At 50.1% G+C, this 14,357-nt stretch overlaps 1 protein-coding gene across 4 annotated transcripts in view; it reads right to left on the bottom strand.

Annotated features, from left to right (window-relative positions):
• ABLIM2 (actin binding LIM protein family member 2) overlaps positions 1 to 14,357 on the bottom strand; it is a 151,023-nt gene that overhangs the window by 17,492 nt on the left and 119,174 nt on the right. The window lies entirely within an intron of this gene.

The raw sequence follows: 14,357 nt of genomic DNA, 5'->3' as shown, positions 1-14,357 counted from the left end.
TAAAAATCCTGAACATGGAAGGAGCAAGAAAGACACTGTAGGAGAAGGTGCAGAATTGACTGCTAGAACGGTCTCCTTAATTTCCCCTATATTGAAAGAGCTAAAGCTGATAAGAAACTTCCCGGGCAAAATTTAATTCTTGAGAGGAACAAGATCAGTCTGACGCTTTGCCCCTTTGGAACCTTGAACAGGAGGCTATAAAGTCTCCCAGGAACCCACTCGGGAGAAGTGTTGCTTACGGCAACCTTACAGATATTGAACAACAACTTTGCACTCCCAACCAGGTACAAAGAAGGATGCGGACCTTCAAGACCAACAGAACTCCATCCCTGCTTGCAAACTAAAAACAAAGCCTAGACCAAAAGGGTTTTTTAAAATCCTGCAAGGGTTTTTTTTATAACACTATGATTCAGCCACTGTTCAGACATTGTCCCACAAAGACCTTGGTGGTGGAAAAGAGGGAATAACTCGATTAAAAGGAAATAATAAGGACAATGATGATTTAATAAGGTGGACTGAACAGCCTACAACATCTACACTGGAAGTCAACAATCATGGAAGACATGATCCGGTCCTTTGCACTGTTACCTAAAGAGGAACATGTGGCCATCCCAGACAGACTGGGAACCCTCAGGAACAAGTTACTAAGCACCCATAAGTCTTACACCCTGGATTTTTCAGTGCAAATGGAGCCTACACAAGCATTGGTTACTCTGGCTGCCTCTGTAATACCCAGGGTACCAAAGGATACCACCCCCACCCTACAGAAGTAGGAAGGAGTAATCATAAGGGAGGGGAAGTTAAACCAAACAACCCAACGGAGAAGATGGCAAGAGAACAGCAGCCAACGGCAGAACCTCAACCTTCTACAAGGGGACATGTAAAACCATGGAAATGGTGTACATAGTTTACGTTGGTTTCAGTAAGGCTTTTTATAAGGTCCCACATGATATTCTTAGAATCATAGAATAACAGAGTTGGGAGAGTCCTCAGGGGTCATCTAGTCCAACCCTCTGCACTATGCAGGACACTCACAACCCTATCACTCATCCACTGTAACCTGCCACCCCCTTAAGCCTTCACAGAATCATCCTCTCCATCAGACGGCTCTCCAGCCTCTGTTTAAACATTTCCAAAGATGGAGAACCCACCACATCCCGAGGAAGCCTGTTCCACTGAGAAACCGCTCTGACTGTCAGGAACTTCTTCCGGATGTTTAGATGGAATTTCTTTAGAATTAATTCTATCCCATTCGTTCTGGTCTGTCCCTCCAGGGCAAGAGAGAACAACTCTGCTCCATCCTCCATATGGCAGCCTTTTAAATACTTGAAGACGGTTATCAGATCCCCTCTCAGTCGTCTCCTCTCCAGGCTAAACAGACAAGTTGGTAAAATGCGATATAGATCCTATTACTGTAAAGTGGGTTGAGAACTGGTTGACAGATGGCCCCCCCAAAGGGTGCAATATATGGTTTGTCATCTTTGTGAAGAGCAGTGGTGAGTGGAGGGCCTCAGGGATCTGTCCTGGACCCTGTGTTGTTTAACATATCTATGAATGACTTGGATGAAGGAATATAGGAAGTGTTTATGCAGGGAGCACCTACACATCACTGCCTGCCAGCCAAGCCTCAGTCATGAGGTTCCCTGCTAAGGGAGTACTTGGCCATCAAACAAATAATGTTCTATTCCAAAGGTCACGTTACCAGCATCAAACTGTGGAGTGGGGACTCGCTACCAGGCACCTTCCTCTTCATTCTCCATTATTGATGGAAGCATGGAATTGGTGAAGGGCTGGGAGGCTGGCAGGAGCCCCTTTGGGGCTAAAAATATCACCGCTTTGGAATGGAAACAAGCCTGTTGACCCATCAGAGTGTGGGACTCACCACGGACAGGGCCTCCACTAGAGGTGCCCCAGAATCTGGCAGGTACCAACCCATCTGGGTGGGTGGGTGTGGATAGCATTGGTGGGCGGCTGTGGTGATCCAGACAGAGGCTAATGCGTATTTCCTGCGGAGCGGATTAAATAAAAGAGTAAGGGCTATTGGGGAGGAGTTAGGGCAGGCTCTGTCCGGGATAAAAACTCGGAGGAGCGAATCAGGAGCCGCAAAGCCTCGGCTGCCTGCCCGCCCGCTGCCCACTGCGAGTTCTGGATGCTGCCACCAGCCCGAGCCCCGGTGAGTCTCAAGGACAGGGAGGGGAGTCACGTGACAACAGGAACTCCCCCCCCAAGCCAGGGACCGTCGCCCAGCCGCCCGCGGACCCATTCTTCCCCAGCTAGCGCCCGCTGTATTTATACCACAGCGGGCTTAATTCCTATTGGAGAAATAAGTCTACAGTGATCATATTCAAGGTAGGTTGTTGGGACAGGAGAGCAGAGCTAAAGGCCACAATGGGAAGTTCGCCCACAAAAGTCCATGAACGATGTATTGCAACCTCTGTTACTAGGGATTAAACATCTGGAGATCCTGCATGGAGGGGCATTGAAAATGGTAGGGTGGTGTTAGGGTTGAACCGTGGTTGCCCCCTCCCACAGGAGGAAGAGGCTGAAAACCTACCCAACCTCACCTCAGATGTCCCCCCCAGAAGCCTTCTCCACTCCCATGCAGCCCCTCAAGACCGTTACTCTTCTCCTCTCTGCTATACCTTTCTGAAACTCCTGATACCAGCACATCGTTTTGCAAGACTCTAATGGCTGTGCCTTTTTCTCATGCTTTGGCTGACACAGAGCGGGGCAAAATAGGCATTTACAATATTATTATTCAATTTTAAGGAGTGGGGAGCCCACATTTCCGCTCCGTGGTCTGCACGCCTCTGTCAGGTTTAGAGAAAACTCTGCCATAAATTAGCCTGAGTTCCCCCATGACAGTTAGATTGCTCAGTGCCTGGGAGCTCCAGGTCCTATATCATGCTAGCTCATTAAAAGTGAAACTATGTGCTTGTAGCTATTATCTCTGAATGTAACTTTCCATGAGGCCTCTCGGCTGGGCCAGCTTCTGCTAACCATAACAGCTTATCTACCACTGTAGACAGCCAAGGACATGTGAACGTAACTGTTTTTAATTGTATCTGGCTCTTCTCTCTCTCGCTCCCCTCCCTTGGGAACTTTCACGTTTTGGGCGGGAGAAATGTATAGATAAAGAGAAGCAAATTGGCCCTCAGGCAGATTTGACTTCTCAAGTCTTAGTGTATGAAGTCCTTCTCAATTAAACTTTCTATTGTAAAGAAGTTGGTTGTGAGTCCTTTCAACGTCTGACATTAAGTCAAATCCCACAACACCTTTCGCCTGTCAATATGCAGGACGAAGGTAATATCTATACTGAACAGGAAGAGAGTCTGGATTGGGACTACTCTCAAGACGAAGAGGCTGGAGCGGGCTCGTTTAGCTCGGGAATGGCCAAAGTCCTGGGGGAAGCAACTCCGGGCCACTCCGAGTTCCTGGAAAAGCACATCACCGAACGCAGGCGACTGTCAAAGTATGACCACCTGACAGGTGATGAGCTGTGGCCGGAGCACCTGCCTGCGGGGGTTTCAAGCCGAGGATTGGCGACTACTCTTGAGGTGCAGGAGTTGCAGCAGAGAATCGGCAGGGTGACCAGCTGGCTGCAGACGGTGTCGGGCGAGTTGGCTCCGGAGTCGCAGCGTGAGGCGAGGCGCTTGCTGCGGGAATTGCGAGCGGACTTCCGTGAACCAGCCGGCCGGCGTTCGGGCGATCTTCCAACCCTAAGGGAGCGCGAGGTGGCGGCGATGGACGCCGCGGCCGAGGCCGAAGCCGCAGCCCTGGCGGTGGCGAGGGCAGCAGCCCAGTCAGGAGGCGAAGAGGAAGAAGACGACCTCGGGGCGACTGCGGCCAGGAGAAGAGACGAACTCCTGGTGCTGGATCGGGCGGCGGCCCAGGTACCGGCGGACGGAGCCAGAGCCATTGGAATGCAAGTGGTAGCAGCAGCAGCAGCAGCAGCCGATGGAGCAGCAGCGGCTGATGGCGCAGCGGCGGCGGCGGGAGCAGCGGCGGCAGCCGGTGCGGTGGCTGGAGTCGGTCGCGGCGTGCGCTTGCAAGGCCGTGGAGCACGGGCTCCAATGGATTGGGGCCCGGGTCGCCTGCCTCCCCATCTGCGGGGGGTTGAAATGCGGAGCACCTACAAGTTTAAGGCCCGTTTCTCGGGTGACTCGTCCGCTTTTCCTTCTTTCCTGGTCCACCTCCAAGCTTATATGATGGACGTGGGTTTCACCTTCCATGATGATGCCGAGCGCATTCGCTTTGTGGGAGAGTGTCTTGAAGGGGAGGCGGCGAAGTGGTTCATGGATCTCTACCGTTACAACCCGAGAGCAGTTTGCAACTACAATCACTTCCTGAGAACCATGCGCCTGATGTACGTGGAGCCCTTCGAGAAAGAGACGGTGGAGAAGAAACTTAAGGTCCTTAAACAAGGGACCATGACTGTGGCCGAGTATGCCCGGGAATTCAAGAAATTATCATCGGCTGTTCCGGATTGGACGGAACCCCAGAGAGTGCACGCTTTTGTGGGGGGCCTCTCCGGAAACCTGTCCAGCAAATGCCTCCTCCTAGACGACCCGTTGACCGTGCTGGGCTGGGTACAGCTGGTGGGAGAGATGGAAAGCCGTCTGGAGCGGGCCGCTGAGTACAAAGGAATCGCGGAGAAAATGGGGAGAAAGACCTCCACCCCGAAGAAACCCAAGCCCAAGGCTAAACTGGATCCCGGTGAGCGCACGCGGCGCATGGAGAAAGGATTATGTTTGGGCTGCGGCCAGGCTGGCCATTTCCTTGCCCAGTGCCCGGCCAAAACTGGGGCAGGAAGTTCAGCGAGCACCAATCCAACGGGAGGAGCACCAGCCAAAGCCTCGACAACCAGGAAAGTGGCCCCAAAGAAGACCGCCAAGTCCCTACTCGCCCCGGCTGGGGCAGCAACTGCGGTGGAGGAGTCTAGCGGCAGTAGCCAGGAGGAGGAACCGCAGTCTGGAGAGCAGTCGGGAAACGACGACGACCTGCTGTAAAGGCACCCCGCCAGCAGGTCTCCGGCAGGGGCAAACGCGTGGTGAGTGACTCTCCCCTGGTTCTCTTGCCCGCTACTCTCACTGAACCCAGCTCCGGGGAAAAAGTGGGGGTACGTTGCATAGTGGACTCGGGCTGTACTAAAACCCTGGTAAGCCCAGTACTGGCCGAGACTTTGGGGGTGGGGAAGGTGCCTCTGAGGGAGCCCCTACCCATTACTCAGTTGGATGGGAAATGTGCCCCAGGGGGGGAGGCCACAGTGAGAACGCTCCCGATGGACTTGGACATTGATAAACATTGGGAGCAAATTCAACCCCTGGTGGCACCTCATTCTGCGTTCCCGTGTGTGTTGGGGTTGGACTGGTTGCGTGAGCATGACCCCACGGTGAAGTGGAAGAAGGGGACAGTACAGTTTTCGTCCCGGGGCTGCCAACAGCACGTACGACCCCTGCCCACTCCAGGCTGCCAGGTGGTGGCCGCAGTGACGGAGGAGGGGGCACTCACTCTCCCACCGGAGTATCGGGAGTTTGAGGATGTGTTTGCTGAGACTGAATGCAATCAATTGCCTCCCCATCGCAAAACTGACTGTGCGATTGAACTGAAAAAGGGAGAGCCACTTCCTAAGGCTAAATTGTACTCCATGAGCCCGAGAGAAATGAAGGAGCTCCGGGAGTTCCTGGACAAAAATTTAGCCAGGGGTTTCATTAGACCGGCCACTTCCCCCCTGGCTGCCCCAGTCCTCTTCGTGAAGAAAAAGGACGGGTCCCTTCGCCTCTGCACGGATTACCGGGGGCTGAATGCTGTCTCCACCTGCAATGCCTATCCGCTGCCACTGATTAAGGATTTATTGGGACATTTGGAAAGGGCCCGGATTTTTACAAAATTGGACTTGAGGGAAGCTTACTACAGGGTCCGCATAAAAAAGGGGCATGAGTATCTGACGGCATTCAACACCCCCTTGGGCCAATTTGAATACACCATCATGCCGTTCGGCCTCGCCGGTGCTCCGGGCGTGTTAATGAACATGATAAATGAAATTATGCATGATTTATTGTATCAGGGGGTGCTGGTTTACATAGATGATATTTTGGTGTATTCTGACAAACTGGACGAACACGAGAAATTAGTCCGGGAGGTGCTCAGCCGGTTGCGGAAGCACCAATTGTTTGCCAAACTTTCGAAATGCGAGTTCCACCGGGAGGCGGTGGAGTTTCTTGGTTTCCGAGTGTCCAAAGCTGGGATCGAAATGTACCCGGGCAAAGTACGGGACTTATTGTCATGGGAACCACCCAGGACTAGGAGGCAACTGCAAAGTTTCTTAGGCTTCGCGAACTTTTATAGAACATTTATCCCCAATTTTGCCAAGGTGGCATTGCCTCTCACTGACTTGTTGAAAACGAAAGAGGGGGGGAAAGCGGCGACTCGGCCGAGCGCCCCACTCCAGTGGTCCCCCCTTTGCCAGGAGGCGTTCGAGAGTTTGAAACTCCTGTTTACTTCTGAACCGGTGTTGGCACATGCTGACCCAACTAAGCAATTTACGGTGCAAGTAGATTCATCGGACGTGGCAATGGGGGCCGTGATCCTACAAGAGGGGGAAGATGGGAAGCTGCACCCCCTAGCCTATTTGTCAAAAACGTTTTCAGGGGCAGAGCGCAACTGGGCAATTTGGGAAAAAGAGGCAGCTGCAGTAAAATTAGCTCTGGCTACCTGGAGGCATTGGCTGGAAGGGTCCTCCCTTCCGTTTGTAGTCTGGACAGACCATAAGAATCTCCAAGCGCTTAAGCAGCCTCGCTCCTTGTCAGCTAAGCAGATGTGGTGGGCGGAGTTTTTCTCTCGGTTCAACTTTTCTCTTAAGCATCTGCCAGGCAAAATGAACTTTTTGGCGGACGCCCTTTCTCGCCTGCCCCAGTACAACAGCAAACGAGACCCATTGGTGGACACAGTGTTCACACCCGGCCAATTGGGGTTGGCCGCCGTGACGCGAAGTCAAACAAAAAAAGGAATCCCGGTCCCCGGTGGGTGGGTTCAGAAGGAGGTCCTACAAGACTCTGAATTCGCTTCCCTTCACCCCACCCTAGTCGACAAGGGGGGCCTGTTTTTCAAAAGCGAGCGCCTCTACGTCCCAGCGGCGGCGCGCGGAGACGTTTTGAAATTGTGCCACGATGCTAAAACGGCAGGGCATTTTGGTTTTGTGAAAACTCTGCACCTCGTCAGGAGACATTACTGGTGGCCAACGTTGAGGGGGATGTGGAGAAATATGTGCAAGGCTGCCCCACCTGCCTTGTGTCTAAACCACCAGGAGGAAAGAAACGAGGGTTGCTGCAGCCCCTGCCCACCCCCTCCCGCCCCTGGTCTGATGTGACTATGGACTTTATCACAGACCTGCCTCCCAGCCAGGGTAAAACTGTGGTTTGGGTGGTAGTGGATGCATTTTCAAAGCAAGCTCACTTCATCCCCTGCGTGGGTCTCCCCTCAGCAGCAAAACTGGCTTCTATGTTTGTGACCCACATAATCCGGCTACATGGTATCCCTAGGAGATTGCTCACGGATCGGGGCCCCCAGTTCGTTGCCAAGTTCTGGCGGGAGCTCTTGAAGTTGCTGGGTGTGGAGCAAGCCCTAACCCCTGGCTACCACCCTGAATCCAATGGGCAGACGGAACGAGTGAACCAAATTCTTGAGCAATACCTGCGCTGTTTCATTAACCACCAACAGAATGACTGGGTCACCCTCTTGCCCCTGGCTGAGTTTGCTTACAACAACGGGGTGCATGCTTCCACCGGAGTGTCTCCCTTTAAGGTGGTGTACGGAACTGACCTAATTGCTGCACCCACCTGGGAACTAGTTTCTACTGAAGCCCCTGATGTCACTAAATGGGCTAAAAATATTAGTGCAGCTTGGCCAGACATTGTCTCTAGCCTCGAGGAGGCAAAACAAGCGTATAAGTCACAGGCAGACAAAAAACGTGCGCCCGCACCCGCCTGGAAATTGGGGGATCTCGCCTACCTCTCCACAAAAAACCTACGTTGTCAGCAACAGTCTAAAAAACTAGGTCCTAAGTTTGTGGGACCCTTTCCCATTGTAAAGGTGATCAATGATGTGACTGTGGAATTGGGTTTGCCAAAGACTTACAGGAATGTGCATCCTGTTTTTCATTCCAGCCTGCTGCGACGAGCCCCCTTGCCGGATGTGTGGCACCCCCCACTCTCAGCGCCTGTGCCCATCTTCATTGACAAAGACACCCACTACGAAGTCAACCAGATCCTGGACTCTCGCTTGCACAAGGGCCGGCTCCAGTACTTGGTGGATTGGAAGGATTTTCCCTCGGGGGAAAGGGAGTGGGTTGATGCGGGGAATGTAAAAGCCCCCCGCCTTCTCAGGGCATTCCATCGTGCCTTCCCATTATGCCCATGGCCGGTGGATGCGGGATAAGGGGGAGTCTGTTTTAGTGCGGAGGGATGTCAGGTTTAGAGAAAACTCTGCCATAAATTAGCCTGAGTTCCCCCATGACAGTTAGATTGCTCAGTGCCTGGGAGCTCCAGGTCCTATATCATGCTAGCTCATTAAAAGTGAAACTATGTGCTATTATCTCTGAATGTAACTTTCCATGAGGCCTCTCGGCTGGGCCAGCTTCTGCTAACAATAACAGCTTATCTACCACTGTAGACAGCCAAGGACATGTGAACGTAACTGTTTTTAATTGTATCTGGCTCTTCTCTCTCTCGCTCCCCTCCCTTGGGAACTTTCAAGTTTTGGGCGGGAGAAATGTATTGATAAAGAGAAGCAAATCGGCCCTCAGGCAGATTTGACTTCTCAAGTCTTAGTGTATGAAGTACTTCTCAATTAAACTTTCTATTGTAAAGAAGTTGGTTGTGAGTCCTTTCAACGTCTGACAGCCTCCCCATCAGCCGCTTGTCTTAATAAGAAGCAAACCATTGGCTGCAAGGCTACCACATGACTCGAATTAAGGGGATTTCCACACCCGTTAAATGTAGTGAAATGCTTACTTAACGTGGTCGTTATATTCCGGCCCCTCCGTATGACATTGCCAACATCCAGCATCTAGGAGTAACTGGCCGGCTACATCCTCTATTTTAAGGTGCTCATCGGGAATTCTCATAAAGTGGATCCCCCAACCTATTTAGCGCTAGCCAAGAGAGAGCAGCCAGCAGGCAACCAGCAGAGGGAAGGTGTGGAGGCTCAAACCCGTGAAAGGCGCCTGCCTCAGCCCACCCTCGCACCCACCTCCCTTTCCCTTGTTCCCAGGGACAGGAAAGTCTTTTTTAAAATGGCTAATATCCTGAAGCAACAAATAGGCAGACAAGCATGCAGGCGATGCCAAAAAAATCCCTCCCCCCAGAGTAGTCACACAAAGCATGCCCAAAAGAGAGAAACAGACCTAGCCAATGGCAATGCAATAAATATATTCATAAAAGAAAGAAAAGTGTCCTTTTTTGTCGTTTTCCTTATCTGTTTACTCTGTAGGACTTCTGTCAGAACGGAATCCAGGTTATATCTGTCAATACAGACCGGTATACCCATACCTATGTGAGCCTGTGGCCAGTATTATATTATTATTATATATAAAGGTTTAAATTCTTGATACCTATAAAATTGATAAAAACATTGAGGACTCAGAGGACTTGTCACTGATGAATCTCACAGAAAACGGGTATTTCCTGGATTCCGTTTTGACAGAAGTCCTACAGAACAAACAAATAAGGAAAACGACAAAAAAGGAAACTTTTCTTTCTTTTATGAATATATTTATTGTATTGCCTTTGGATAGGTCTGTTTCTCTCTTTTTGGTTTAATTATTAGACCATCCTTCTTATACTCTTGTATGACACAAAGCATGCCTCTCTAAAGTACCCTGCAAATCAGGAAGAAGATTAATTTTTTTAAGTATCAAGCCTTGTGATTCCTTAAGGCGTGTCATTCAAAAAGCACAATGCATGTATGATTAGATGCTTAGGCGTTTAAATAGCAAAGTATGAATTTTAAAAAGTAAGCGGGTAGCACGGGACCTTTAAAACATGGAGAAAGGGGATTGGCTGCCTGGCTTGATTGACAGGCGGAAGAGCGTCACGTATAAACTGCGGTGCTCTCTTCTGCCATTTCCTGCAGCACTTGTGGAGGGTGAGAAGTGCAAAAAGGCAGCAGACGGGAGTGAGACAGCAATAAGTGGCCGTGAGGAACAATAATATTTAGCACTAGGCCATTCAGCTGGTGTAATGCTATTTTTACCAATGTGTGGAAATGCCCTAAACTCTTCCCATTGGATAAAATGGCAAGAGTAATGAAGCTTTGGCCAGCTCCGACCACATGACTGCTGTGCTCTCTCGGCATTGGAGAGCTTGCCAAGAGTCATGAAGCCGGGCTCCTCTCCTCCCTCCTCCCCTCTCTGCCCCCGTATCAAAGGGGCCGTCTTGCACTTGGGGGTTGGCAGGGAGCATTTTCCGCAAAACTGCTCAAGTTCTTGCTTAAATGCCTCTGTGCTGAGTAGGAAGGCACACAGAGAGAAGGGAAAGAGTCTGCAAGCAGTTTTTATTTCCTATTGGAGGCTCGTGGTGGGGGACATAGTTCTGTCACTGTCTTTCCATAAAAACTTTCCAGTCTCATTCTCTACAACTGGCTGGGGGAAACTAGTTTGGGGATGGGGTGGGGGAGGGAAAGGAAAGGAGAGGAAAGGACCCAATCCCTGGTTTTATTTTCCTAAGTTTTCTTTTTTAAAAACCCTGCAGTAGACAAGAAACTAACAATGGCTTGTTTTTTTCTCCTCCACTCCCCTGGGGGTAGGGGGGGTGTTATTTGTTTTGCATATGCCATCTCAGTAGCCAGTGAGAGGAGAAAGCATAAAGGGGAGGCAGAATCCACAAAGAGGGAAGGAAGGCAGGAAAAGCTGACCAGGTAAACGGACTTCCAGCCAGCTCCCGAAGCAATGAGGAAACAGGATTTTTGTTCCCTCAAGTACCCATAAGAACTTTTCAAAAATCTCCCATGCACAAGCATTCTCCATTACTTCGTCTCTCCCACAGTCTCTGCACGTAGTCCCTCCACGCTGGCCCACCCCATTGGTCAGGGAAAACCGACTCCCACCCCCAGAGGAAGTCCTGCCTCCTCCCGTGCTCCTGTTGGCTGTCAGAGCCAGTGTCATGGATCCCGATTCATGCCTGTTTGGTTCCGCTTCCTGAAGCCTGGCAAGGCCGGGTGTTGTAAAACTGTAAATCTGTCCTCAGGTTCCATGACTACCCTGCTTTCCCAGCGGGGCGTCTTCTGCCTTTCGCTTTAACAAATTCTTCCCGCGACTTTGTATAGGCAGCAAAGACTCAACAGAAATATAGCTGCAGAGATTAGACTCTGGCCATCTGGCAGCCTTTGGTGCCCTCTACTCTCCCACCTGAATGCCTATGTCCCCCCTCCCTTATCGCAAATAACCTATATTTGTTCTGAGGTGTCTATTGTTCTTTGTTATTGCCGAGATCTTTTGCTTAGGAGATCTTGGCCCTGTCTAGCATCTCTGTAGATTCTGTTTAATAAAGTTCTTCCTTGGATTCTCAACTGCCTGTTGGATCTTGGATGTGTCTTTACCACGGACTCTACTGGCTGTGCTCAGCCTGATTCCTGACAGCCACACAGGAAGACCCTCCTCTCCTGAGCTCCTATTGGATAGAAAATGGCAGCCATCTTGCCAGTCGCTCAAAGACGACTATTTTAAAAGGGGCGTGGCACCTATAAAAAAGTCAGGAGAGTGACTGTAAAGAGATGCATCCCTTTAATCTTCTATTAACATACCAGAAAAAAAGCCAATGTTGAAATCTAAGAGTATGGCAAAGCATTAAAATCATCAGTTTTTTTTTAAAATAAGCCTTTCAGTTTCCTTGATGCTGAAAAGTGAAATGTTGTAACATCATTTCAGGCTAACTAACTTTAAACGGACTTCCAATAAAAAACCCTAGCAGATGTCCCTCTGAATAATTCAGGTGCTTGAACTGAGATGGGTGGGCCCTGTTTTGTGAGCCAGTTTGGTGTAGTGGTTAGGAGTGTGGACTTCTAATCTGGCAAGCCGGGTTCGATTCTGCACTCCCCCACATGCAGCCAGCTGGGTGACCTTGGGCTCGCCGCGGCACTGATAAAACTGTTCTGACCGAGCAGGAATATCAGGGCTCTCTCAGCTTCACCCACCCCACAGGGTGTCTGTTGTGGGGAGAGGAAAGGGAAGGGGATTGGAAGCCGCTTTGAGACTCCTTCGGGTAAAGAAAAGCAGCATCTAAGAACCAACTCTTCTTCTTCTGTCAGTTCATTTCTTTCTGCCTCATACTCTGGGAGGTTGTTTCCAGGACTTCAGCACAAAAATAGTATCCCAGTGGTGATGATGCTACGCACACAGCACTGCTGATAGAAGAGTATCCATCCCCGCTCTACAGAAAGCCCATCGACAGCTGGGATTCCTAATATGCAGTAGGCAGGGATCAATGGCAATATTGGACCATGGCTTTAGGCTAAAGGAAGGAGCTGGCCCATCTATATCCACCATTTGCTGGTGTAGTGACCTCATTTTACCTTCTGGTTCAGCTAGCCACTGGGGATAAGGGGCAGCTACTCAAAAGAACAACAAAATTTGAGTCCAATGGCACCTTAAAGACCAAGAAATATTTATTCAAGGTGTGAGCTTTCATGTGTGTGCACACTTCCTCAGACCATAAAAAAGGGATTCTGAACCAGTAGTAGAATGTGTGTAACCAAATTTCAGTTCATAGGATCATAGAATCATAGAGTTGGAAGGGATCTCCAGGGTTGTCTAGTCCAACTGCCCCTGCACAATGCAGGAACTCACAACTACCTGCCCACCCACAGTGACCTCAATTTCAAGCCCAAGTGATCCGCCCAACCAAATATCTCCAGTATCCAGCTTGACCTGGAGAAAAGTCACCTCCCATCCTACAGTGGTGATCAGCAATTCCCTGGGGATGCAAGGAAGGCCCACAAGAGACAAATACTGAAACATCTCTTCCTGCCCACCCACTCATAAACTGCCTAACGTCATAAAATTAGCATTTCTGCCAGCTGGCTATCTAGCTTTTGTTTAAAAAATTCCAAAAAAGGAGAATCCACCAGCTCCCGAGGAACCATTCTAATTGTCAGAAACTTCTTCTGGATGTTTAGCCAAGACTTCTTTTGAATTAATTTCAACCCATTGGTTATTGTTTGACCGTCTGGAGCAACAGAAAACAACTGTGCTTTGACAGCCCTTCCAGTATTTGACGATGGTGATCATATCACCTCTCAGTCGCCTTCTCTCTAAGCTAAACAGACCAAGCTCCATCAACCTCTCCTCATACGTCTTGGTCTGCAAACCCCTCACTATCTTCGTAGCCCTCCTTGGGACATGCTCCAGTTTCTCTACATCTTTCTTCTCTTGCAGTGCCCAAAACTGAACACAGTAGCCCAAGTGAGGTCTTACCAGAGTGGAATAAAGTGGTAACATTACCTCATGTGATTTGAACACTATACATATTTTAATACAGCTCAAAATCTCATTTGCCGTTTTAGCCATTGAGTTACACTGTTGTCTCATGTTCAGTGTCTGGTCTACTAAGACCCCCAGATCCTTTTCACACCTACTGCTCCCAAGACAAGTCTCGCCCATCCTATAGTGATGCACCCTTTGGGTGTGATCTGTCAACCAGTTCTCAATTCACCTAACAGTAATAGCAACATTCCCAAGTCCCTCAGCCTTTCCTCATAGAGAAGAAGAAGAAGAGTTGGTTCTTATGCCGCTTTTCTCTACCCGAAGGAGTCTTAAACTGGCTTACATTCACCTTCCCTTTCCTCTCCCCACAACAGACACCCTGTGAGGGAGGTGAAGCTGAGGGAGCCTTGATATTACTGAAGAAGAAGAGCCCTGAGATTCCTGCTTGGTCAGAACAGTTTTATCAGTGCTGTGATGAGCCCAAGGTCACCCAGCTGGCTGCATGTGGGGGAGGGCGGAATGAAACCCGGCTCCCCTGATTAGAAGTCTGCACTCCTAACCACTATACCAAGCTGGCTTGGTCCCATGCCCCGGTTCATCCTTGTCACTCTCCTCTGAACCCTCTCAATGTTGTCCATGTCCTTTTTGACTTGAGTCCTCCACAACTGCACACAGGACTCCAGGTGGGGTCTGACCAATACGGTATACAGTGGGACTATGATGTCATGTGATTTTGATGGCATGCCTCTGTTGATATAGCCCAAGGCTGCATTTGCCTTGTTTACTGCCCAAGATCATGTTGGCACACATTGCTACCCAGAAGTGTATCTCCCATCCAGTTGCCTGCTTCTCACTTTTGTGACCCAGAGGTAGAACCCCG

Source organism: Paroedura picta, chromosome 10 (assembly GCF_049243985.1).
Source record: "Paroedura picta isolate Pp20150507F chromosome 10, Ppicta_v3.0, whole genome shotgun sequence".
NCBI lineage: Eukaryota > Metazoa > Chordata > Lepidosauria > Squamata > Gekkonidae > Paroedura > Paroedura picta.
Note: the sequence above shows the minus strand (reverse complement) of the source record. Positions and strands in the feature narration are given on the sequence as shown.